Source organism: Pseudorca crassidens, chromosome 1 (assembly GCF_039906515.1).
Source record: "Pseudorca crassidens isolate mPseCra1 chromosome 1, mPseCra1.hap1, whole genome shotgun sequence".
Lineage (NCBI taxonomy): Eukaryota > Metazoa > Chordata > Mammalia > Artiodactyla > Delphinidae > Pseudorca > Pseudorca crassidens.
Genome location: NC_090296.1, coordinates 45,889,473 through 45,915,030, shown reverse-complemented (window position 1 = coordinate 45,915,030; position 25,558 = coordinate 45,889,473). Strand labels below are relative to the sequence as shown.

Below are 25,558 nucleotides of genomic sequence, written 5' to 3'. Positions count from 1 at the left end.
TGCTTTCAGCTTCAGCACAGATTTCACTAGTGGCATTTATCTATGATACGTAAGATCACTAACAAAGCCCAGGCGACATCCTGGCTTGCAGCCAGACCACTGGCCTTCCCATCTGGGATACTTGGCAGGACTGGTCATGCGACAAAGACAGCTAATAACAACAATTGCTGGGTGATGAATGGCTAGAAGTAACGCAGCTCAAAGCATGACTGGGACAAGGAATGCAATCAGGAAATGCTGACCTGGAACTTAGAGTGTGCTGAGTTGGGCTGTGATGGATGGAAGGCAGCAGCTGCACGTACAGCATGTTGGGACACACAGTATGAGAAGTGCTGCTTAATTTGAATTGAAATGGGCAGCTTGAGAGGCTGAGATGCAAGCAGTGACCACAGCCACAAACCAAAATACAAACTTTCCATTAATCTGTCCAACGACACTCACACTCTTGGGTAGTATTGTTGTTGTTCGGCACCATCCTTCAATATGATAAAGAACAATGATACAGGGCTGTGGGCCCAGGGCCATGCCTTATGAGATGTCTGAGGGAGGAACCTGCAGAAGAGGCTTCAAGCTGAGACTTATTGGGCTCATCTGAGCCAATCTCCGAACAAAGGTTCCTGTTTAATATTTGGAATAGCAGTTCTGGACCACAGTGAAGTGCCTGTGAATGAGAGCAGAGTATCTCTGGTTCCTTTTTATTTCACACCTCAAAGTCAAGGGCTCCCTCTGTTATTTTTCTTCTTTCCCATTGTGCTTATAGCTCTTGCATCTCAGCCCAAGTCAGAGCTCTGGGCACCCTGGGAGCCAGGAGACTTGACTCAGCAGGAACACGATCCTGAGCAGTCAGTGAAATGTTGGGTCCACGCTCTGTGGGCTCAAGTTGTTCTGGACGCACTTGTACAACTCGCAAGGGGAAGACACTTCATGAGTCTGTGACTTTTTATTACAGGCCTCAAATGAGACTTCAGATGGATGTTTAAAAATGATCCCCTTATCAGAAAAATGGCTTGCAAATATTTTCTCCCATTCTATAAGTTGCCTTTTCAGTCTCGACTGTTTCCTTTGCTGTGCAGAATCTGCTTGTTTGTTGTAATCCCACTTGTCTATTTTTGCTTTTGTTGCCTATGCTTTTGGTGTCATATCCAAGAAATCATTACTAAGCCAATGTCAAGGAGCTTTTCCCCTATTTTTTTTTCTGGGAATTTTATAGTTGCAGGTCTTACATTTAAGTCTAATCCATTTTGAGTTGATTTTTGTGTATGCTATAAGGTAGGGGTCCAATTTCACTTTTTGCATATGAATATCCAGTTTTCCCAGCACCATTTGTTGAAGAGATTGTCTTTTCCCCATTGCATATTTTTGGCACTCTTGTCAAAGATCAGTTGACCATATATGCATGGGTTTGTTTCTGGGCTTTCTATTCTCTTCCATTGGTCTACATATCTGTCTTTATGCCAGTACCATACTGTTTTAATTACTGTAGTTTTGTAATATATGTAGAAAATCAGGAAGTGTAATACCTTCATCTTTGTTTTTCTTTCTCAAGATCACTTTGACTATTTGGGGTCTTTTGTGGTTCCATATGAATTTTGGATTTTTTTCTATTTCTGTAAAAAATGCCATTGAGATTTTGATGGGAACAGCATTGATTCTGTAGATCTCTTTGGGTAGTATAAACATTTAAATAATATTAAGTCTTCTAATCATACAATTCAACAGGAAAAAAACAAATAACGTGTATTAAAAATGCACAAAGGACTTGAACAGACATTTCTCCAAAGAAGATATACAAATGGCCAACACATATATGAAAAGATGCTCACATCACTAATTATGAGGAAATGAAAATCAAAACTACAATGAGATAGTTATAGCTATTTTTCTAGGATAGCTATAATAAGAAAGACAGATATTTTAAGTGTTGGCAAGGATATGGAGAAACTGGAACTCTCATCTACAACTGGTAGGAATATAAAATAGTGCAGCTGTTGCAGGAAACAGTTTGACAGTTCCTCTAAAGATTAAACAGAATTACCATATGAGGCTAGCAATGCCATCCCTAGTTATATACCAAAGAGAAATGAAAACACATATCTACACAAAATTTGTACACAGATGTTCATAGCAGTATTATTCATACTAACTGGAAACAACTCAAATGTTCATCAGTTGATAAATGGATAAATAAATTGTGGTATGTTCATAAGATGGAATATTATTCAGCCAAAAAAGGGATTAAGTACTGATTAATGGTATAACATGGATGAACCTTGAAAACATGCCGAGTGAAAGAAGCCAGTCACAATTCACATTTTGTATGATTCTATTTACATAAAATGTACAGAATTGGAAAATCAATAAAGACAGAAAGTAGGTTAGTAGTTTCCAGGAGCTGGAGGGCTTGGGTGGAAATGGGAATTTATTGCTAATGTCTATGGGATTTCTTTTTGGGATGTTGAAAATATTCTAAAATTGATTGTGGTGATGGTTATACAACTCAATATACTTAAAACTATGGACTTGAATACTTTAAATGGGTGAATTGTATGGTTTGTGAATTATATTGCAATAAAACTTATATACAGTAAGTATGTATAATACATGTGGAATCAACAAGAATAAACCACACTCAAAGGGTTTTCCTTGCATAAACCACACTCAAAAGGGTTGTCTATGATTTCCATTATATTTTCTTAAAAGATTAATAAGAAATTAAAGACATTTGTAATGTAATTACAAAGGTCTTTTAGTTTTTTTCAAAGTCCTTGCAAACTTTTGTAGTCACTTCACTCACTCCTAATTTTTTATAACAGCTTTATTAAGATATAATACACATGCCAGAAAATTCACCCCTATAAATTGTACAATTTAGTGGTTTTTAATGTAATTCAGAGTTAACACACACACTTATTTTGACATTGAAGTTTCTAGCTATTTGTCTTTACCAGCTCTTTCCGAAGTAATGAACATAGTTTTAATTAACAGGTCTTTTTGCACTCAGTATTTGTTTAAATTATGTAAATACAGTTACAGAAATCTGACTGAGAAAACATAACGGACCCTTGATAAGCATACTCAATCACGGGCGTAGATGTGCTTGGGTGTGCTAGTGTGTAGCCTATAGGCACAGGTGTTACAAGGCAGTGCATAGCACAGAGAGAATGGAGACAGCCACTGAGTTTGGAGAATGAGTTAAATGGAGACTGGTTAAGAGAGTTTATACTAATGAAGCAAAATGTTTTGGAAGTTTAAAGGAGGAAAGAAAATCTTATAGCTTCTTAGAAGAAATGGCTTTGAAATGTGCCTGTAAGAATGGATGAAAGATTTCTCTTTAGTGGAAAAAAAAATTGGAGAGAATATACTGGGCCTCAATGATGTACAGATCACCCACCCAACAATTATCAACGTGAGATTAATCTTGTTTCGTCTATAGCCCTATTTACTTCCCCCCTTGGAAATATGGGTACAGTTTTGTTTTCTTTTTCTTTTTTACTTTTTTCCAAATTGAAGTATAACTTAGGTACAGCAAAACACCAATCTAGCAACACAGCTCAGTGAACGTTTACATATGTATATACCCGTGTAACTACCACTTGGATCAAGACAGAACATTCTGCCTCAATAAAGCTGGAGAAAAAAGATATAGAACATTCCCAGTTTACTGGAAGGTTTCTTTATGTCACCTTCTAGTCAATGCTGCCCCACTCCACAACATAACCACTATTCTGACCAGTATCACTATAAATTAGTCTTACCTATTCTTGAACTTCACGTAAATGGAATGATATAGTAAGTACTCTGTTGTGTCCATCGTCTTTTAATCAATCTCTTGTTTATGAGATTGATTTATGTGGTTGCATGTAACAGTAGTTTGGTTTTTAATTGCTGTATAATATTTCATTATGTGAATACTCCACATTTTTTGTTTGTTTTAATTTTTTTTTAATTAAAAATTTTTATTTTTTTATTTTGGCTGGGTCACACTGCTTGTGGGATTTCAGTTTCCCAACCAGGGATTGAACCCGGGCCGTGGCAGTGAAAGCACCAAATCCTAACCACTAGACCACTACAGAACTCCCTCCACATTATTTTTTAACCCATTCCACTGTTGATGGACATGTGGGTTGTTTCTAGCTTTTCCCATGAAGCTTCTTGTGCATGCCTTTTGGTGGATATATGCACTCCTTTCTGTTGGGTATATTTACTGGAGTGGAATTTCTGGGTTGTAGAGTATAAATATGTTTAGCTTTAAGTACTGTAAATTTTCCAAAGTGTTTGAATGAATTTATACTCCAACCACCAAGTTAAGGCAGTTCTTTCAGTTGCTCCACATCCTTGCCAACATTTAGGATTGCCAGTCTTTAGGCATTCTAGAGGAGGTATAGTGGTAATCATTATTCCTTTTTCATTTTTGTCTGTTTTTTTTAATCAGATACTTATGTTTATTATTAAAGTTCATAAAGATGTAGTTAAGATAGGGTCATTAGAATGAGCCCTAATCCAATATGATTGGTGTCCTTAGAAGAAGAGATCAGGGCACAAGTGCACAGAGAAAAAACCATGTGAGGATACAGTAAGTAGGTGGCCATCTGCAAGCCAAGGAGAGAGTCCTCAGAAGAAACCAAACCTGCAGACATTTTGATCTTGGACTTCTAGCTTCCAGATTGTGAGAAAATTAATTTCTGTTGCTTAAGTCAATCAGTCTGTGGTATTTTATTGTGGGAATCCTAGCAAACTAATGCATATGGTAAGTGTGTATTTAATTTTATAAGAAACTCTCTTCCAAAGTAGTGCAACATTTTGCATTCTCATCAGCAATGTATGAGAGTTCCAGTTCCTCAGCATCCTTGTCAGCGCTTGGTATTGTCAGAATTTTAATTTTAGCAATCTCAGTAGGTGCAGTGGGATCTAATTGTGTTTTATTTATTTATTTTTAAAAATATGTATTTATTTATTTGGTTGCGCTGGGTCTTTAGTTGCAGCAGGTGGGCTCCTTAGTCATAGCATGTGAACTCTTACTTGCAGCATGCATGTGGGATCTAGTTCCCTGACCAGGGATCGAACCTGGGCCCTCTGCATTGGGAACGTGGAGTCTTAACCACTGCGCAACCAGGGACATCCCCTAATTATGTTGTAAATTTGCAATTCCCTAGTGACTTGATAACATTGAACATCTTTAATTCTTATTTGCCACTCAGTGTAGCTTTAATTTGCCATTTTCTGATAATTAGTTATATTGGACATATATTGGACATATTTCTATATGATTATTTGCTGTTTAGATAACCTCATTTGTAAAGTGCCTATTCAGGTATTTTGCCTATTCAAAAAATAGGATGTCTGCCTTTTCCTTTTAGAGTTGTAGGAGCTCTTTACATATTCTGGAGAAAAGTACTTTGTTGGATGTATGTATTTCAAATATCTTCTCCCAGCTCTACCTGCATTTCACTCTCTTAATGGTATTTTTTTTTTTAGAGTTCACATCCATTTTTATTAATTAATTTCTTTGAGCATCATAATTTATTTAGCCTTAATGGTGTTTTTGATGAAAATAAGTTCTTCATTTTAAAGAAGTGCAATTTTTAATCTTTTATGTTTATACTTTATTCTCTTATTTAATAAATGTTTGTCTACCTCAAGATTGTAAAGATATTCTCCTACATTTTCTTCTAAAGGCATTATTTTTTTAAAAAATTTATTTATTTATTTGTTTTTTAAATTTTTGGCTGTGTTGGGTCTTCGTTGCTGCACGCGGGCTTCCTCTAGCTGCGGCGAGCGGGGGCTACTCTTTGTTGTCGTGCGCGGGCTTCTCATTGTGGTGGCTTCTCTTGTTGCAGAGCACAGGCTGTAGGTTCAAGGGCTTCAGTAGTTGTGGCTCGTGGACTCTAGAGCACAGGCTCAGTAGTTGTGGTGCACGGGCTTAGTTGCTCTGCGGCATGTGGTATCTTCCTGGACCAGGGCTCGAACCCGTGTCCCCTGCATTAGGCAGACGGATTCTTAACCACTGTGCCACTAGGGAAGCCCCTAAAGGCATTATTTTAATTTTCATATTTGGGTTACAATCTGTTTGAAATCAAAAATTTTTGTGTGTTATATAATGTGAGATAGGCATCACATTTTCCTTGACCAATTGATTCACCACTATTTACTGAAAGGACAGAATGTGTAAAATTATTTATTTATTTATGTAATATATTTTTTTATTGAATGAAAGATTCTTTAAATTCTATAGTGCTTTACAATTTTCAAAAGTTTCACACAAATGATTTCGTATAGTCCCATAATAAACCTGCTTTTTTTCTCCTACCTCTATACTGCCTCATCCCCCTTCCCTCTCCACACTGGTAATCACTAGTTTGTTCTTTCTATCTGTGAGTCAGCTTGTTTTTTGTTTTATTCACTAGTTTGTTATATTTTTTAGATTCCACATATAAGTAATATCATACAATATGTCTTTCCCTTTCTGACTTATTTCACTTAGCGTAATGCCCTCCACGTCCATCCATATTGCTGTAAATGGCAAAATTTCCAGAACGTGTAAAGTTTAAACTGTGGATATTATGTGAGGAATGGAAGGTGGTGGTATTCCAACATGAAGGAATGGGAGGCAGTGCCACAGGAATAATATATTTAGCAATGAGTAAGTAGGTCTGTTTGAGGGGGATATCAAACTTTAACATTCATAAGTATTACCTATTAAAAATGTTAGGTCCTGAATATGCCTCCCTCCACCCCTCCTCCCCCAAAATTCAGAACAGGAGGCCTGATGTGGATCACAAATAATTTGTGAACTACACTTTGAGAAATGCTAGTAAAGGCATGGTGGCTGCTGTATGTCTCTGTCTTTTTCAGATCACGCTGATATAATTACTTTAAAAACTTTGTGGACTTCCTGAGTGTCCATTGATAATCTATTCCATTATATAAAAGCCAGGCCCACAAATCTCTTTCAAATAAGCTTTTACCTTCCTTGGACTCTCTGTGAAGCTGCTGTGAGACAATGGACTTAGATTCTTAAAAGCCCCGCTGTTTAAACAGAGAAAGTCTGCAAGATAGACTCTTAAAAATCCTTAGAAGGCCTTCTGCCTGTCTGCAAGGATCTGATCTGCACCACCTTAAACCTCTCTGACTTTTTACTAAAGAATCTTGCAGTTTTATCCTAGATTTGATTTCTCTTCTGAAGCCATGTGAAAATTGTCACCTACAATAGACTCCTACAACTGATGGGACAAGATTAACTACAAGATTTATGAAAAGAAATTGGAAAAAAGTTTAGGAATATTCAAACCTGATGATGCTTTGTGTAATGCTTCAGCTGTTGATTTGTACTTCTTTCAATCAAAGCATTTTTTTTCTTTTTCAGAGATATGTTATTTCTATCTCTCAATACTAAATAACTTTTGACAAAGGTATTCATTGAAATTTTCAGTGGAATATCAGTGCTTGGATCTGAGCTTTTCACTAATCTTGACATTATATCCTCTATTGTCAGGCTAGAAGCTGAAAGGAGTTTTTTTGCTATTGACCTTTATGCTCCTGTAATTTGGTTTCTTTTCAATCTCCTGAACCAACGGGAATTCAGATCTCTCATAATAGTCCCGATGCACTCAGTAGAAGAAAATACAGTTATAGAAAAATAAAATAAAGTCAAAGAAGGAAAAAAGTGGTGAAAAAAAATCTCTTTCATTGGCCTTTAGCTGACAGTAGACATCTCCTTTCTCTCCCGGGAATTTCATAGGAGGTGGACTCTGATAAACCCGGGCATGAATTTCTAAGCATGATGAATATTTCTTGGTTAGTATTTAAATTCACAGTTCACTGTTTCTGCAAATTCTGTTCTTCTTTATGTCCTTAAAAAATTAGAAGAACTGATTCATAAGAACATAACACAAGACTAGTGATCTATTTACCCCATTATTTGGTTGAGAGTAGTACCAATGGAGGTTTTGTGGGAGAGTATTGTTTTACCTCAGTTGTTTCTGACCTGAAATAAAATAAATCTTAATCTTGAGTTCTACTCTGTGATTGGTGCTGTAAGCCTAGTTCATCTGCAAACAGATCTTTTGACAATCACTGATGTCATTACCCAGACACAATAGAAAATGAGAGCGATGTTCAATACTTAGAAGACCAGGGTCTCTCACCAACAAACCCTCATTGAACAGTGATTTCTGATGAGATACTAAAGAACACTGAGCTTTTTCTAGGAAAGTCAGGGCTCACAATCATATAAGCAAAAAATTAAATTACTCACTGGATTAAATGTGTAAGTATAATTTTTGGTCAGTTAAGGAAATGAATGCTTGGTGAGCATGACAAATCATAATCTAAAACAAAAATAATGAAGTTTAAATAACAGAGCATTGCAAATAAATATGAAATATTTGGGTTGGATTAGATGATTTATAACATCTCTTGCAGATCTAACATAAATTTTTCATGGTGCTGGAAAAATTAGATTAATGAGAATTCACAAGAAAGGATAAACATCAGAGTACTTCATTCATGTCCTGGAAAAATATGAGTAAAGAGCATGACAGTCAAAGTTTTCCCTTCGACTTGCCAAGAAAGCCTAACTGTTCCCAAAGGCATGTAAACCACTGAAGAGGATTTTTGTGAAGAGAGGTGAGCGAATGAAGGGGCATGCCAATGTCATTGTCGAATGTTTCTCCCTGGGATGCAAAATAAGTTTGGATGTCATCAGGAATATATTTTGGGAGGGTGGAGAAGATGGGTTGAGCCTGACATAAACCAGATCCACTCTAAAGCAAATTTGTTGAATTCCTTTCATGTCTCAGGGAACTTGGGTGACCAGCTGTCCCAGATTTCCTGGGACTGGGGGATTTCCTGGGATGTGAGACTTTGAATGATAAAACTGGGAAAATCTCAGGCAAACTGATACAAGTGGGTCACCCCCAGTTATGAGAGAACCAAGCAGAAGTCAGATCCCATTGGTAGTACAGATCCACCACCCCAATCAATACAGTATACCCCTCTTCTTGTTCAGTGGTTTGAGAAACACAAAACAGCCAGTTGGAAGCCTCAACTTTCAGTTCAGATAGAACCATGTTGTGTCTCCTCGTAGAAGCCTTCTTCCCTTGGGAATTAAGAACTTTTAAAGATGCAGAGGGACTTCCCTGGCATTCCAGTGGTTAAGACTCCACACTTCCAATTCAGGGGGCACAGGTTGGATCCCTGGTTGGGGAACTAAGATCCCACATGCCTCTTGGTGTGGCCAAAAAATAAAAATAAAAAATAAATCTGCAGAGATCAGAAGCAAAATTTTTGGAAGCAGATGATTAAGTAGAATAATGAGAAGAGCCACTCTTACTTCTTACCCTTGGTTTCTGTACCTATATACTCTGTCTGTGGGGTAAAAAAAAGAGACGCAAGATACATATTGCATCTTGTAGAAGAGCACCCTAATGTTGCAAGGCATTGTTTCTGTCTCTCATTTGTCACCAAAACTGGGTCTTTGACAGCCATTCCAACCATTCTATAATGTCAGCTCTTCTAGTGAATCTTTTGCCTCACTTTTTTTTTTCCTGTGAAATGAGTTTCTTTGTCAGAACAGTGTTGTGTGGGATTTGTGACAGTGAATAGGCATTCAGTAAGTACACAGATGGTGGTGATGGCAGAAGCTTTGCATGCAGGGAAAGCAAGTCCATATCTAGAAGGAGTGTCTATTTCTGGGGGGACCAATCACTAATCCCTTCATGATGGAAAGTGTTTAATAAAATCAACCTGCTATCTGATGGCTGCTGGTCCCCCCAGGGTATGTTGCTATACTAGGGTTCAGTGTAGGTATCTGCTGTTAGTAGGCTGGGCACTTAGCAGTAGTGGTAGGTAGATTAATCTTGGTGAGAAGAAGTCCATGTGCTTGAAGCCCTGCAGAACCTCCATCTCTGCAACTATGACCACTTTCCTTATGAATTCATTGAACGAATTGCAGGTTGGCTGAGGAAAGAGGTTGGTTTACCTATAGTGGCCCATCTTGCCTACCTGATTATAGAGAACTGCAAGCTTTTGCCCTAGATAAGCATTCCTACAGGAAAGAAATATCCTTACATTTTTAAAAAAAATCTTGGCAGTGGTGTATTTTTCCCAATTAATTAATTAATTTTTGTCTGTGCTGGGTCTTCGTTGCTGCACGTGGGCTTTCTCTAGTTGTGGCGAGCTGGGGGTACTCTTCACTGTGGTGTGCAGGATCCTAATTGTGGTGGCTTCTCTTGTTGTGGAGCATGGGCTCTAGGCGCGCGGGCTCCAGTAGTTATAGCACATGGGCTCAGTAGTTGTGGCTTGAAGGCTCTAGAGTGCAGGCTCAGTATTTGTGGTGCACCGGCTTAGTTGCTCCGCAGCATGTGGTATCTTCCTGGACCAGGGCTCGAACCCGTGTCCCCTGCATTGGCAGGTGGATTCTTAACCACTGTGCCACCAGGGAAGTCCTATCCTTACAGTCTATGTCCACTATTAAGTGGGCATATACACATGCCTCTTCCCCAAACCTCCTTGTTAACTGTTCTCCAATCTTGTACCAAGTCCCTGACCTCCAACCCATGAATTTTTGTAGACATAAATATATGGGCATCTCTCCTTCCAGGAAAAGTGCATACCAGATGTATGGCTTGACTTTCTTCCCTTTGGGAAAATTTATCCTCCCCATAGTTCTCCAGGGTCACCCCTGAACAGGGTGTGATTCTGTAGCAGTTTATTTTCATCTAGTACCCACACGTTGTATAGTTGCATCTCTAAACCAGGATCAATTTTTTCCTTCCTTGATCAGGTGGAATTTATTTTTTTAATATACTTTTAAAAATATTTATTTTGCTGCACCGGGTCTTAGTTGTGGCATGTGGGATCTAGTGCCTTGACCAGGGATTGAACCCGCGTCCCCTGCATTGGGAGTGTGAAGTCTTAGCCACTGGACCACCAGGGAAGTCCCAGGTGGAACTTCTTATGAGACCATAGGTGTGAATGAAGGATAGGCGGCACTGGAGTAGATGGTGTGGCAGTCTTAACCACTTGTTTGTAACACATTTGTGCCTTCTCTGAAGGCACAAATGAGTTATGAACCTGTTTAACCTAGATCTTGCATAAACCATATCTTTTTGATGATGAACATCTTTTCCCACTCCCAAAGTTATGGGTTGATGGGTTAGATTACACCCAGTTCATAATAGGCAGCTCAGGTCACCTGGACAGTTGGTGTTCCATGGTCAAGTACTTGATCTTAATTAGAGGAAAATGGCCAGCATACCCCAAAATCTAAAAGTCTGCACTATGCTTCTCCTATTGAGATTTGCCAGTGGCTTTACATTGTATTCTCATTTTCGCTGTTGGATCTGCTGGGTCACAAGTCTCAACTGACCATAGGGCACATGAGTCTTAGACATGCTAGAGTTCTTTCTTGATCTGGGCCCAAAATTCATAGCCTAACAGGTTTCCCAGAAAATGAGTTAGAGTAGCAGACCCGAATGTAGTATGCATTGCCTACAGAATCCAAAGATACCATGATGGTTAATTTTATGTGTCGACTTATTAGGCCACAGTACCCAGATATTTGGTCAAACATTATTCTAGATGTTTCTGTGAAAGAATTTTTTAGATGAAATGAACATTTTAATTGGCTGACTTAGGGTCAAGCAGATTATTCTCCATAATGTGGGTAAGCCTCATTTCATCAGTTGAAGGCCTTAAAAGACAAAACCTGACCTTCTAGAAGAAGATGGAATTCTGCCAGCAGACTGCCTTGGGACTTGAACTGCAACACTCTTTCTTCCCTGGGTCTCCAGCCTGCCTTGCCCACCTTCAAGATTTTGGACTTCTCAGCCTCCACAATCATGTGCATATATAAAAAATTGGTTCTATTTCTCTGAAGAATTCAGACTAATACAGATGCCTTTTCCTTAGTGGTAGGGCTTGCAAAATGCAGACACTGGTCTTTGCTTGGGAATATAGATTGTAATATAAGACCAGAGAGGGACTGCAGAGTGAGACAATAGAGGGACAAGGCTGGAAACCTGAGGGACATCAACACAAAAGAGATAGAGAAGACAAATTCAGAAAGGGACTGAGGAGCTTCAGGCTACATAGAAGGAAAAGAGAGAGCAGAAGAGCCATGTTTGTGAGGTCACTGAGGTCAAGGAAAGAGAAGCCTTTCAAGAAGTAATCAGTGGTGTCATGTGACAGAGAGGAGTTAGCAGCAGGGAAATCATTGGTGACTTCAGTGAGAAGTGTTTCAGAATCCAGTTGTGGGTGCAGAAGCAGGTTACCGATGTATAAGGCAGAGTGAATGGGTAGTGAGAATATAGTCAAGTAAGTTGCATCTTAACCAATCCAAGAATCAATCAAAAACCTGGCTTTGTAGGAGATGGGGTAGATGGGGTGGGCTGGAGTTTGAATATTTTCCCCTTCGTTTAACTGGAGAGATCCCTGAATGCAGGAATGGCTGATGGAGAGGGAAAGGTTGAAGATTCAGACAGAAAGGGCATTGTTGATGGACTGCAGTCCCTGAGGAGGCTCAGAGGGCTGACATCCAGAGGTCTGTGTCATGAGAGTCAGCATCCAGAAGAATTATTCTACAGCCTTCACAGAATGATGATTTGTAATAGAGGTTGCAGTCTGTTTACCTTCTCTCATAAGACTTCCAAAACAATATATGCAAGTACCAAAAGGTGGCTTTTAAAAATTGTTGACCTGGATCAAAGGAAGTTGGTAAATTGGAGATGTGGTCAGAAATAAATGGAACTAAGCCTGGGAAAGGTTAATTACAGGGTTGTCATACTACAGGGAGGAAAAACACTGGGCAAGGACTGGCTGGGAATCTAAGAGTTATCATGAGGAGCTGAATATGAACAAGCAAATAGAAGCGTGTTTTTTGTTTTTTTGGTGGTGCCATGCGGCTTTCGGGATCTTAGTTCCCTGATCAGTGGATTGAACCCATGCCCCCAGCAGTGAAAGAGCATAGTCCCAACCACTAGACCACCAGGGAATTCCCAGAAGTGTGGTTTAAAAAGCAGGCACCATTCTGCAGGACACACATTTTTAAATGCATGTTTTATATTTAAACACCTAGCATGCTGCTGTATATGTTGCAAATATTGCTGACTTTGTTCGATTTGTTGCTACTGATCTGCCCTCACCAGGTCATACTCTTAAAAATTATTTGGGTGGGAGTGGTGACAGTTATACTGAAATATCCATGTTCTCTTGCCTGATTCCTCAGGCAAAGATTCATCCCTGCAACTTGCCTGGTTAGGGTGAAGCTTGTATAGGCAGCAGTGGTGAAAGAGTCATTGTTTTTTCTTTTCTTTATGGGACACTAAGCAGCAGCAGTATGTTGACCACATTTTTTATTTAGGCCTCATTGAATAGCTAATACTAATCAACTGATCTAACTTACTAAACAAATAAAACTTCTCACATGAGGACTACAAGTTAATCTTCTTTTACCCTCCACATTATTTAGGTCTCTTATTAGTAAAAGCGTAGTATCCATTATTCAAGCATGCTGTGAAGATCCCTGGTTCGATCCCTGGTTGGGGGAACTAAGATCCTGCATGACACAAGGCGAGGCCAAAAAAAAAAAAAAAAGAATCAGAGAGTTTAAAGATTGTTTCTTCCAATTACTAGGTGTATTTGGACAAAATGTACATATTTCAATACTGTATTATTTTGGTAAGAAGAGTTTACATGATGCTGGCTGGCAGCCAATTTAATATTGTTGATTTAATTTAGTGTTATCTATCTGCTCAGTGTTTATGCTAATGACAAAAAAGATATCATAAGTAAGAGAATCCTATACATAAATGAAAACTCACATTTTGTTTGTGTACCTAAAAGTTTATACTTTGGGAGTCAACATGTTGCAGTGGCACATGCATGGGAATTGGAATCAGATAGATCTGGGTTCAGGTGCTGGGTTTTTTTTTTTTGCGGTATGCGGGCCTCTCACTGTTGTGGCCTCTCCCGTTGCGGAGCACAGGCTCTGGATGTGAAGGCTCAGCGGCCACGACTCACTGACCTAGCTGCTCTACGGCATGTGGGATCTTCCCGGACCGGGGCACGAACCTGTGTCCCCTGCATCGGCAGGCAGACTCTCAACCACTGGTGCCACCAGGGAAGCCCCAGGTGCTAGTTTTTGAGCTCTGTGTTCTTGAGGTAGTTAGTTATTCAGCGTAAGCCTAGTCCTATGGGGTTGTTTGGACAATCGTGTGTGCTAATTACGTTAAACACCTGCACCGTGCATATGCGGAAGAAATACTGGCTCCTCTTTCCTCATTTAATCCACCAGTTTCCAATCACTGGCAGCCTTTGAAGATAGAAGACATGAAGGTGCCTTCAATAATGTTAAATTATGCTACAAAGTAGTTTTACCTCCCTACTTATTCCTGCCCAAATTTCCCTTGAAAGTCCCCAGTGATGTCTTGGGATTGTATGGGCAAAGTGGAAACTCCCTTCTGCTTAAATAAGACTAAAATTTCTTGCAGCTATTTAGAAGTGGAAGAAAGATGTGCGGCTTATCTATTACTGCATAACAAACCATCCAAAAATCATAAAAATTATATGGAGTCAGAAATTCAAGTAGGGCTTGGCTGAGTGGTTCTTCTGCGCCGTGTAGTACTGACTGGGATCACTTAGTGGTATTTAGCTTGTGGCATGGATGGTCTGGGGCTCCAGAAGCCTTCATTCATATGTCTGGCACCTTGGTGGGGACAGTTGGAAGGCTGGGCCCAGCTGGTTCTCTCTTCCTCCCCATGTAGTCTCAAGGCCTCTCCACATGGTCTCTCCAGCAAGGTAGTTGGACTTCTCACATGGCAGCTTAGGGCTCTAAGATCAATGGTTCCAAGAGACAGGAAGTGAAATTGCCTGTCTCTTACAGTCTGGGCCCAGAAATTGGCACAGTGTTACTTCTGGCATATCCTATTAGTCACGTCAGTCACAGAGCCCTCCCAGAATCAAAGGGAGGGGCACAGATCCCACCTGTCCATGTAAAGAGTGGCAAATGATTTATGGTCACCTTTAGTCTGTTATGAAAGCATTTGAATGCCATATGCTTGAAGAGATTACATGTCAACGAGAACAATGCAGACCTCTCATAAGCACAGTTATGTGCCAGATACTTTGTTAGAATAGCTGATTACATCTAGATCTCCAGTTGCAGATGTTTGTATAAACTTCCCCACTCCATTATTTGGGTGGAAAAGGTGGACCTGGAATCTTCCTTTTTCTTTCAGTTCTGTGAAATGCTTCTATTATACTTTCATCTCTGCCATCCCTGAAATGGTGGAGTAGGAGGTGTAATACGTTACTCATATATTACTCAAATCTCTACAGAACTCACCACTTCTGGGAAATCTTCCCTGGAAAAAACAGGAATAGCCTGCTTTCTCTCTATCTGCTAGAGAGATAGGTACTGTGTGTCTTTAAAACTTTTCCAAAATTAGATAAAAGTTATTACACACTAGAAGTCAGAAGGCAATCGCCAGTAAATTGCACTTGAGAAAGAGAGAGTGAGCAAGAGAGAGTGAGCAAGAATACTCTTCAGGTAATAGTGTTACACTTTATCATTTTCAATAAAATTTAATTTCTTAGTTGTTAACCACTAGAGATACTTCAGATGTTGGGAGTGCTAATCGTTGTTAGCAAGTTAGTTGCTTCTTCAGTAACATTGAGAGTAGTAAGCAGCAACCAAGGTTAATTATATCTTAGGTTATTTATATCTGTTAATTATAGTTAATGATATTATATTATACTATACTTCAAAACTTAGAGGGCAGGTCTTAATTCCTAATAGGGCTTATCATGCATAACAGTTCTAGTAAGGCTTTGTTTTTACGTGAATAAATATGAAGCTTATACTGAAGAATGAAGTATCCAGGCACTTCCCTTTCAAAGTCAAAGTTCAATCACTCAGAGAAGTTGAAATAGCTGACACATTTACGCTTTTTTTGTTTCAAACTATGGAACACAAAAATAAGTGATCCCTGACAATAAGAAGTGGTATATTTAGGGTAAACATGTCCCTAAGTTCCATCCACTTCTTGTCTTATGTACAAATGTACCTAAAAATTACTGTTTCTAAAATGACACTGAGGTTTTACTGAAATCATAAAAATGATAGAATTTTAAAATTCTAACCTAAAATCTGCTTTAGTACCAACCAGAGGAAATTAGATGGTTGTTTGTAGGCTAATCAAGAGTCCTTAAACTCCTCTATAGGAATGATACATTTCCCCTCTTTGTATTAAGAGACTAATGGCTACCCTCTTCAGTGAAGCTGGATCCTTTATCGCAGGCTCAGGAGACAGCCAGAGGTTTAGAGATAGATTGCTTTGAGGGCACTGGAACCGCTGAGGTGCTGAGTAACCCTACTGAGAAAGAAAAAAGAGGGTGGCGCTTCTGGAGTTAAAATAAGACAGAATGCATCATTGGAGAACACAGTGGCTGAAGACTGGCAGAATTCTCAACATCTCAGGCTACCACATACTGTTCAGTTTTCATGTGTACTTTGGAGGTGCTCTAGAAAGCTCTGACAAAAAATAATTAGAATTCAGATGTACAGTACATTTTTAGCCAGTCCATATAAAGGTGACCCTGGTGGTGCAGGAACTGTTCTGACGTTCATTACTTAAAAATTGGTCTTGTTCCCCTTTGTCAGTATGTAGCGGGAGGTGTTAGTGATGAGTCCTAATTTTATGTGTCTCTATCCACCCTCTAAAAGGTTTTGAATTATTTTGAACTCTCATAACATTTGAGGAGAGCCTGTAGGTGTTTTGTATATGTTCTGGACGATGCCTAGCATTCTGGGAGAGATTGATAAGAAGTAAGTAATAAACACATCTCGTTTGCCAGTGGACCAGGAAGATAGCTATCATTCCTTTAGCAAAGAGAAAACTAATAAGCAGGATTCTGGCCAACCTTTCCTTTCTTCTGCAGCTTAAAGTTATTTACTCGGGCTTAATGAATGGCCATCGGCTGGCAGACACAACAGCTTCACAATATTTGCACACAATTTATTTGGGTCCGTTTAAAATTTCTCTCTCTCTTTGGCTCCAGGGATGCCCGAAGGAGAATTCAGAGAGAAACTCTGGAGACAGAGGAACGGATGATTTCGTTTTCTAGTGATAAAAAAAATCCATATATACACTAATATGTATAAAATGGATAACTAATAAGAACCTGCTGTATAAAAAAATAAAATAAAATTCAAAAATTCAAAAAAAGAAAATCATAAAGAAGAGAAAAAAAAAAAATCCAGTCTGAGGGGCCAGGTTGGAGGGCCATGCAAGACGAAACCAGCTTTGGGGGAAAGACAGAGAGAGAGAGAGAGAGCAGGGCCCCCGGACGAAGGGAACTCCGCTGCGCCTCGAGCCCCAGAGCTCCCACCTTCCACCTAGCTGCGGGACGTCATCTCGGGAGGAAAGCCCCGGAATCCCGAGCCCGCCGAACGCTGGGACTTACCCGAGCGCGCGGGAGAGCGCGCGGGGGCCGAAGCGGCGACGCCTGTCCCTTTAAGGGGCCGGTCTCCGGGCACTGCCGGCCCAGACGCCGGGACGTGCCGGGGCCGCCCCGCCCCGAAACCGCCCGTTTCCTGCCGGGCGGCGCGACGGCACCTGAGGTACTGCGGCGGCGGCGGCCACTTGGAGCTGGCGGCTCGGGCTGTACTGCCGGCGCCGCCGCGTCTTTCTGGTATCCTTACCCGGCCGCGCAGGGTAAGGGAGAGCGGGCCGCGCCGGGCCCAGGCTCCGGCCGCGGGGACCGCGGAGAGGGGAGGGTTGCGCCGGCCGCGGGGTCCCAGGCAGACGGGAGGGCCGCGTCGGGCGGGGGGGGGGGGTGCGGCCGTGGGGCCGGGACACCGCCTGCCGCCGCCCCCGCCGGGTAGGCCTCGGGCGCCGGGTCGCCGCCGCCGGGCTCCTGCTTGGGCCGGGCCACCGAGGCTGGCGGGCTCCGAGCGGCCTCGCGGCCTCGCCGGGCCGCCGCGGGCCCGACCCCTGTTCCGCTGCGGCGTCTTGTCCGAGGACGTCTCCCGAGGGTGAGGTCGGCCGGAGAGGGCCTTGGGGTGACCGAGACACCTATTTTTAGTTGGGCGTGAGGGCCCCCGGGAAGGAAGACGGATTACCGTATCCTCGGCCGGGGGACTGAGGGAGCGCGTCCCCGGCGGCCTCCCTGGGCGGGAGCTGGGCCACGCTTACGCCATGCTGGAATTCCAGTCCTCGCTGCTCTCGGGGTACTTGGTGAAGCGGCTTTCGGCCCTTCCAGTGCCCCCTTCCGCCGCCCTGTGCTCGCCCCCGGGTCCTAGAGAGGGGCGGTTGGCCATGGGAAAGCAGCGTGAGGGCAGAGTTTGGAAAAATCTGTGGACCGCCCTCGAGACGGGAAGTTATCCTTCCTCTCCCTGAGGGGTGTGTCTTCCTTACTGATTCCCCCTCCCCCCTTCAGTTTCCAACAATGAGATTTTTGGCGTTGAGGACCTCGGCAGAAAACCCAGCCGGCAGCCTAGAAAAGTCGTACGGTAATCCGACAACTGGTGTGGCATGTGCAGCACCGCGCGTCGGTCGTGAGGCAGCATGTGTACCAGAGACCGGCATCCCCAGACGCGGGGAGCGGCATCCTAACCTCGGCCAGCTGCACCCTGATTAGGTTCAAGAGCGGGCTGTTTAATCTTAGCTCTTCCTTGTGAGAGGAAGCAGGAATCTAAATTCATGGTTGCGCCTATTCCAGAAAAGGATTTCTTAGCAGGTATCTGAATAAGCACTGCTTAAAAAGCTGCAGTTGAAGTTAACTGTTCAAAGTTGTGCTTTTTTTGAGACGCTTTGTGGAAACCCTTGAGAAATTTAGACACCCGTAGCCTGCTAAAGGTAAACACCTTGGGGTGAACTAAGCATTCTGAATTGTGTAGGAATTGTCTTAAAGTTTGAATTCTTGGTTAATTAGGTTGCACTTCTCCTTACCTCACCTAGCAGGTGAATGGCATCACTGTCTCCAGTCTGGCTAAAGTAGTTGCTGATGAGACTGTTATTATTGTCCCAAGAATAACACTGGAGTACTCTTGAATTGCTCTGTGTTTTGGGTAGACATACCTTGCTATAAATACTTTCATATTTAATGTGTTCTCTGATAAACAAGCCCCCGCCCCGCCCCCGACTCCCCATATCCTCTTGTTTAGGGATCTAACAAGAAATAACTGGGTTTATTGTTTGTAGATTCTAAGGAAAATTCATTAATTCATCCCTCTTACCCTCCCCCCAACACTGAGTTAGAAATCTCTTCTAATTTTGCAGCCTTAGCAGTGTAACCAACTCTGTCAGGTGCACTTGGAGAGTGAAGTGTTCTATTTACCTTTGTGAGATTCATACTGAAACTTAAAATATAACAAAGCCTGATGAAATTTTTTCTTAAAAATATTAAACACTTTAAAATTATAAAGGGTATTGAGTATTATATAACCCTTTCTTGATGGCTCAGGGTCAACATGAAGAGCCATTAATTTATGAATGTGTTTCCAGTTTAGTATTTTCTGTATCCTCCTTTAATATCATAGTCTCTTCTGCTTGATGCAAGTGTTTTCATCTGTCTCTCACTCCAAGCCTCCTTCCAGTTTGTAGGCTTTAACCTGCTTTTAGTAGGGAGAACATTTTAATAATTAGATGTTAAAGGACAGCCAGTATGACTTTTATATTTTATTATTATTATTTTTTTTGTGGTACACGGGCCTCTCACTGTTTTGGCCTCTCCCGTTGCAGAGCACAGGCTCCGGACGCGCAGGCTCAGCGGCCATGGCTCACGGGCCTAGCCGCTCCGCGGCATGTGGGATCTTCCCGGACCGGGGCACGAATCCGTGTCCCCTGCATCGGCAGGCGGACTGTCAACCACTGCGCCACCAGGGAAGCCCCAGTATGACTTTTATAAAGGGCCTGAGAAGTGAAGGCTTTTTTGAGGCTTAACTTTAAAGGACTTGTGTTAAGATTGATACTGTGGGGAACTTATCTTGAATTTTACTTGAAATGTATGGAAGGTATATTTTTAATTGCATACTTATTATAATTTTTTATAGCAAAGAAAGTTTTAATCTAAAAGATCTCACAATACTTTGTAAAAAATTTAAGTTGTTAATAAACGTAATGGTATGGGTTTCTTAGGAATCTGACCTAATGTGTAAAAAGGAAATGAAGAGAGACTATGCTTTTCAAGAACATTCGAACGTTTGAGGATAACATCTTATAAGCTGCTTTTTCTGTGTACTGTTTATGTTTTTAGTTATTTTGAAGGTAAATCCAGAGGATACTTAGATGCGAGAAGCAAGTAATTGTTTCTTTAGAAGTGATCACTTTTATGCATAAATAAAGTTGAGTTTCATTGCTTCCTCTTTCAGTTTTTGTGAACATGACTTTGGGTGTTCTGATTATAAAAGTGTAGTTTATGTACAAAGCACAGGTTAAACATTGGTTTAAATAAGAATGTAAGCTATTTTTTTCTGTAAACAGAAAATTAAACAGAAAGAGGAAAAGCCTTTAGTACCATAACTAAGGAGTTTGATTTAACTTAACCTTCTGTATGTGAGCTCTAGAAAGAGAAAAGTAATGACAGTTTATAACTGTTTGCATGCCAGGGTGTTTAATTGGTGTTTAAATGGTTTTTTTGGTCTTAGTGTTATTTAGGCTTTTAAAATTAATTTTTAAAATGGTATACGTTTTTAATTGGTTTTATCTTAAAAAGATAAAATAGGCAAAATAGTATACTTTTAGTACTAAGAATAGTTTTAGTAATGATTCCAGTAGGAAATCTAATATTCCTAGGAAATGTGTAAGAAGTGACCTCCTTTTAAAAAAAGTTGTGCTTTAGTATTTCACCTATCACCTTAACTACTACAGGCTGATTAAGAGCTTCTAACCTCAAGTCTAGTTTCAGCAAAGTGATTTGTACACTAAGTGGAACTTAAATGAATTGTTTATACTCCCCTCCTTCCAGGACATTGCTTTTTGGGTTTCTCTTCTCACTAATTGCTCTGCTCATTCTGTGTTTACGATTCGTTCTCATTCTTGAAGTGCTCAATCCTTGGTTCACTTTTCTTTTTATACTCCTCTGGTGATTTCATCCAGTGTCATGGCTTTAAATACCTATATGCTGATGGCTTCCATTTTTATATCTACAGCCCAGATTTACCTCCTGTATTCTGTACGACCTGTTCTGAATTTCTGTTTGGATGTAAAGTAGTAAACTCAAACTAAAATTCCATGTTCCTCTTTAAACCTGCTGTAGGGGCAGGCTGATCCATCTTATTAGATGGCAGCTCTATCCAGTATTCAGGTGAAAAGAAAAATGGAGTCATCCCTGACTTATCTCATTCATACTTGGCATTCTTGGCTCAATCTTACCTTGAAAATATATCCAGAATCAAATCACTTCTTACCACCTCCATTGCTCATTAGGCTAGTCGAAACCAATCTTCTCTCTCTTGCCTAGATTTCTGCAGTTAACCTCTAATGGGTTTCTCTGCTTCTATCCTAGCTCTCTACAGTCTTTTTCAACAGAGCAGCCAGATCATACCACTTCTTTCCTCAGAACCCTGCAGTGACTTCCCATATGCAGAGTAAAATCCAAAGTACTTATGGTCTACAAGGTCTTACAGAATCTGGATACTCCTACTCTCCCCATCCTCCCTTACCTCTCCTAAGTTAGCTACTACTCTACGTCTTGCTTATTTCAGCTGTCTTAGAGCCTTTACACTGGCTGTTACCCCTTCTTCAATCATTTTTTCTGTAAGGTATCTACATGACTGATTGCCTTGTCTCCTTCAAGTCTTTGCTCTTGAAATGTTTTTCAAAACGATCTGCCTTCTATTTAAAGCTGCACTTCCCTACTTATGATCTCTGTACCCTGTTCTGTTTTACATAGCAGTTGTCACCTTTCAACAAACTATATAATTTCCTTGTTGATCGTGTTTATTATCTCTTCTCTCTGCCCCCAGACGTACGCTATAACGTAACCTCTATGAGGACAGGGCTTTTTGTCTCCTTTTGTTTATTGATGGATTCTAAGGGTTTAGGGCAGTGCTTGGCACATAACAGGTGCTCAATAAAGATTTATTAAAGATGTGTTCATTACAAGTGAATTAAAATCTTTATCCTACAGTTTTTTGTTGTTTTTTTTTTTTTACTGTGATGCATACCTCATTTTTGGACACATGTAGTTTTCAGTTTGCTCCTTTCCTAGGAACAGTCAGAGAGCAGAAGAAAAGTGGCAGGGAACCTTTGGGAACCCCTTGGTGGAGGGAGTGATGTTTAAATGTGGCGGAGACCGTCTTACCTGTCTCACGTGATTAGGACTATTAGTTAGGTAATATAAAAAGTTGGTTAAAGCAAGAACTCGAGGTATCTGTGCACTTCGTTTTAATTTTAAGCATTTACTTACTTTTATTTGCCTCTCTTTTTTTTTTTTTTGCTGTACGTGGGCCTCTCACCGTTGTGGCCTCTCCCGTTGCAGAGCACAGGCTCCGGACGCGCAGGCTCAGCGGCCATGGCTCACGGGTCCCAGCCGCTCTGCGGCATGTGGGATCTTCCCGGACTGGGGCACGAACCCGTGTCCCCTGCATCGGCAGGCGGACTCTCAACCACTGCACCACCAGGGAAGCCCTTGCCTCTCTTTTTTATTTGGATCAATCTCTTGTCTTTGAGTAGGGGATCTCCTGATCTTTTTTCTATACATCATTCCTTAAAAGCGTAATTTCTAGTATTGCTTTTTTTTTAGTGTAATGAAACATTCGAATTCAAAATCATTCTAGATTTTTCCAATCCTTATCAAGGCCTTCCAAAGGATTTAACTTTGTTTTTGTAGAAATAACAGCTTTGTCTTTATTCTGTCATTTAATCGATTTATAGAAATAAGCAAATGTGTAGGTGAGTAGGTTGCTAGCCAGAAGCATTTAGCTTTCTGTAGACACTAGCCCATGTATTTTTAACCAAGGGGAGAAATGTCATTTAATCCAGTGAGAGGTCCTTTAAGATAGCTTCCATATTGAATCGTTTTCATGGGGGCCATAGGATCCTAGCTGCCTGCCATTACTAGAGAAGAATGTCATTTATCCACATTTCTTTATTTTTGGATCTGAGTGACATCTGCAATTAGTTATCAGAACTTATATGATTTTTAGTAATTACGTTGTCTGTCAAGAGACCTGATGTTATGCTACATTCTCACTGGAAAATGTGGGATGATCATTATTTACTCTTACACATGAGTCATTTAAGTTGCTAAGGGAACAGTCTGGTCTGGAAGTCAGTAGTTAGGAGATCTGCAGGTCTTAGACCTTATTAATTCTAAGGTTTGTGCAAATTTCTTATTGCTCAGTTCTTTAATTGTATAATGTGTGGTGTAAGTGGAAAGAGTGTGGGTGCTAGGGAGTCTGAAGAACTTGGGTTTGAATTTGGCTTTGCTAGTTAATACCACTTACTGTATGTGTGGATTTACTTGCAGGAAACTCATTTGCCTTGCTTATATTATCTTAGTAGATGCTACATAAGTGATAGCTAACATTAGAGTGCTTATTTGTTGTAAGGCTTTGTAAATATGTATAGTATCATATTTATCCTCTGCAACCTTATGAGATAGATAGTATTTGGTGGAAACGAGGGAGGCAGATTAAATAATTTGTCCAAAGACACAGAGCAAGTAAAAGGAGGAACCTGAATTTGAGCTAGATATTCTGACTCTAGAGCCCATTCTCATACATTGAGTTGTTTCGTAAGAATGCTTTCTGAAAAAAAGAGTAAGGCACTTGTCCATGTGCAGTTGTCTGATGTTAGGTATTAGAAAGCTACATGAAGGTTATAAAGATTTCTATCCCCTGGAGTTAGAGGATTAACTCTTAAAGCTAGTGACTTAAATTTGAGAACTTAAAGTTTTCCAAGGAGAGAAAATAGTAAAAGCCATTTAAAACCAAATGCTATAAAGTGTTTTATAGAGAAAGCAATAGGTAGACTATGATCTTTTTAATTTACAAGAAAAATTTTCAGTCTTAATTCCTGTGTAGCGTTATGAGTTTCACTGCCGTGTGATCTTGTAGGCATTGCTCAGTGGTTATTTCAGAAAGGCCAACCCTGATCACCAGAATGAATCTTTATTCTTTGTCTCAGCCTTATTTTTCTTCACTTCATGATCAGTTATTACCTAACATTATAATATATGCTTGTTTATTTATATGCTTGATATCTGTTTCACCTCTAAGAATATAAGCACTATGAGGCGGGAACTCTTGCTCACCACTGTGAACTATATTTCTCACACTTAGGTAGTGCTCAGTTTAATGAATGAATAAATTGCCTGATGTTTGAAAATGATTGGGACTCATTGAGCCTTCTGCTTTACTTGTCATTTTTTTTTCAAATATGGATACTTTAATAGGAAATATTATATAATTATTTCAGTTCACAGTTTTCATTTTTTTGAAAAAGTACTTCATAATTTAACTATAAATTACCTACATGGCAATTATATAAGTGAGGAGCTAGATATATCACGTATTTTAAGGAACTCTCCATATCTAGCCATATTTAAATGACAGATCTGGAGTGAGAAATAATGATTAAAAAAAGCATTGTCCAAATACAAAAAGACATGTAATACGTTCCTTTAAGGCTTAAATAATGACTTAGGAAAGTCGTATCGTTCCTTTCAGACACCACTGATTAAACAGATCATGAGAAAGTCAAACTAATAATGTTAAAATTTGCATGTATTCAAACAAACAAACTTGAGGCTAGAATTTGAAACTTCTTGACTTGGATTACTGCTAATTTTGCCAATTGCTTTACTTGTCATTTGTGCCTCTGCCTTCTCCATTAGCATGGCTAGTTGATTTACGTGCAATGCCATGGAAAGTGAGACTTCAAGAATAAGGGTTTCAGGTTTACTCTTGGGAGTGGGATGGCAAACAAAATTTAATGCACGAATTTCAGCCAAAGTACTTCTTAGTACTAGTTAATCTTGTTGATCAGCAATGTAAGTGTTCTGAGTGAAATATATACATACATTATTTAGTGATTGCATATGTTTACATCTGGTTACCTTTGAAGTAAATTTGAACAAGCTAGGCTGTACTTTGAAAGCTCTCCAGTGTTCTGAATGCTATGTTGTTGAACATTTAAAGTGTTTCCTTAAATTTTTTAAAAAATAAATTTATTTTTATTTATTTATTTTTGGCTGCATTGGGTCTTTGTTGCTGTGCGTGGGCTTTCTCTAGTTGCGGTGAGCGGGGGCTACTCTTCGTGCGGTGCTTGGGCTTCTTATTGCAGTGGCTTCTTTTGTTGTGGAGCACGGGCTCTAGGCGTGGGGGCTTCATTAGTTGTGGCACACGGGCTCAGTAGTTGTGGCTCGTGGGCTTAGTTGCTCCGTGGCATGTGGGATCTTCCCGGACCAGGGCTTGAACCCATGTCCCCTGAGTTGGCAGGCGGATTCTTAACCACTGTGCCACCAGGGAAGTCCTTTAAATTTTTAATATCCATGCACAGGTTGAATTCATTTGTGTGCTTTTGGCCTGTACTTGATTAGTTTATTGGGAAGT

General features: G+C 40.3%; 1 protein-coding gene and 1 long non-coding RNA gene across 18 annotated transcripts in view; one reads left to right on the top strand and one right to left on the bottom strand.

The window, feature by feature from the left end:
* LOC137223319 (uncharacterized) overlaps nt 1-18,400 on the bottom strand; it is a 74,558-nt gene extending 56,158 nt beyond the window's left edge. For all 3 annotated transcript variants that reach the window (XR_010942790.1, XR_010942788.1, XR_010942789.1), the window contains exon 1: nt 18,122-18,400. This is a non-coding gene — a long non-coding RNA (uncharacterized lncRNA). The remainder of the gene's footprint in view (nt 1-18,121) is intronic.
* The window catches only part of KTN1 (kinectin 1), a 118,606-nt gene continuing 110,624 nt past the window's right edge, over nt 17,577-25,558 (top strand). For 13 of the 15 annotated variants that reach the window (XM_067734815.1, XM_067734769.1, XM_067734761.1 and 10 more), the window contains exon 1: nt 17,585-17,714. The gene's annotated coding sequence lies outside the window, so the exon portion shown is untranslated. Of the gene's footprint in view, nt 17,715-25,558 lie in introns of all 15 variants that reach the window. The other 2 variants (XM_067734739.1, XM_067734760.1) reach the window with 2 other exon arrangements.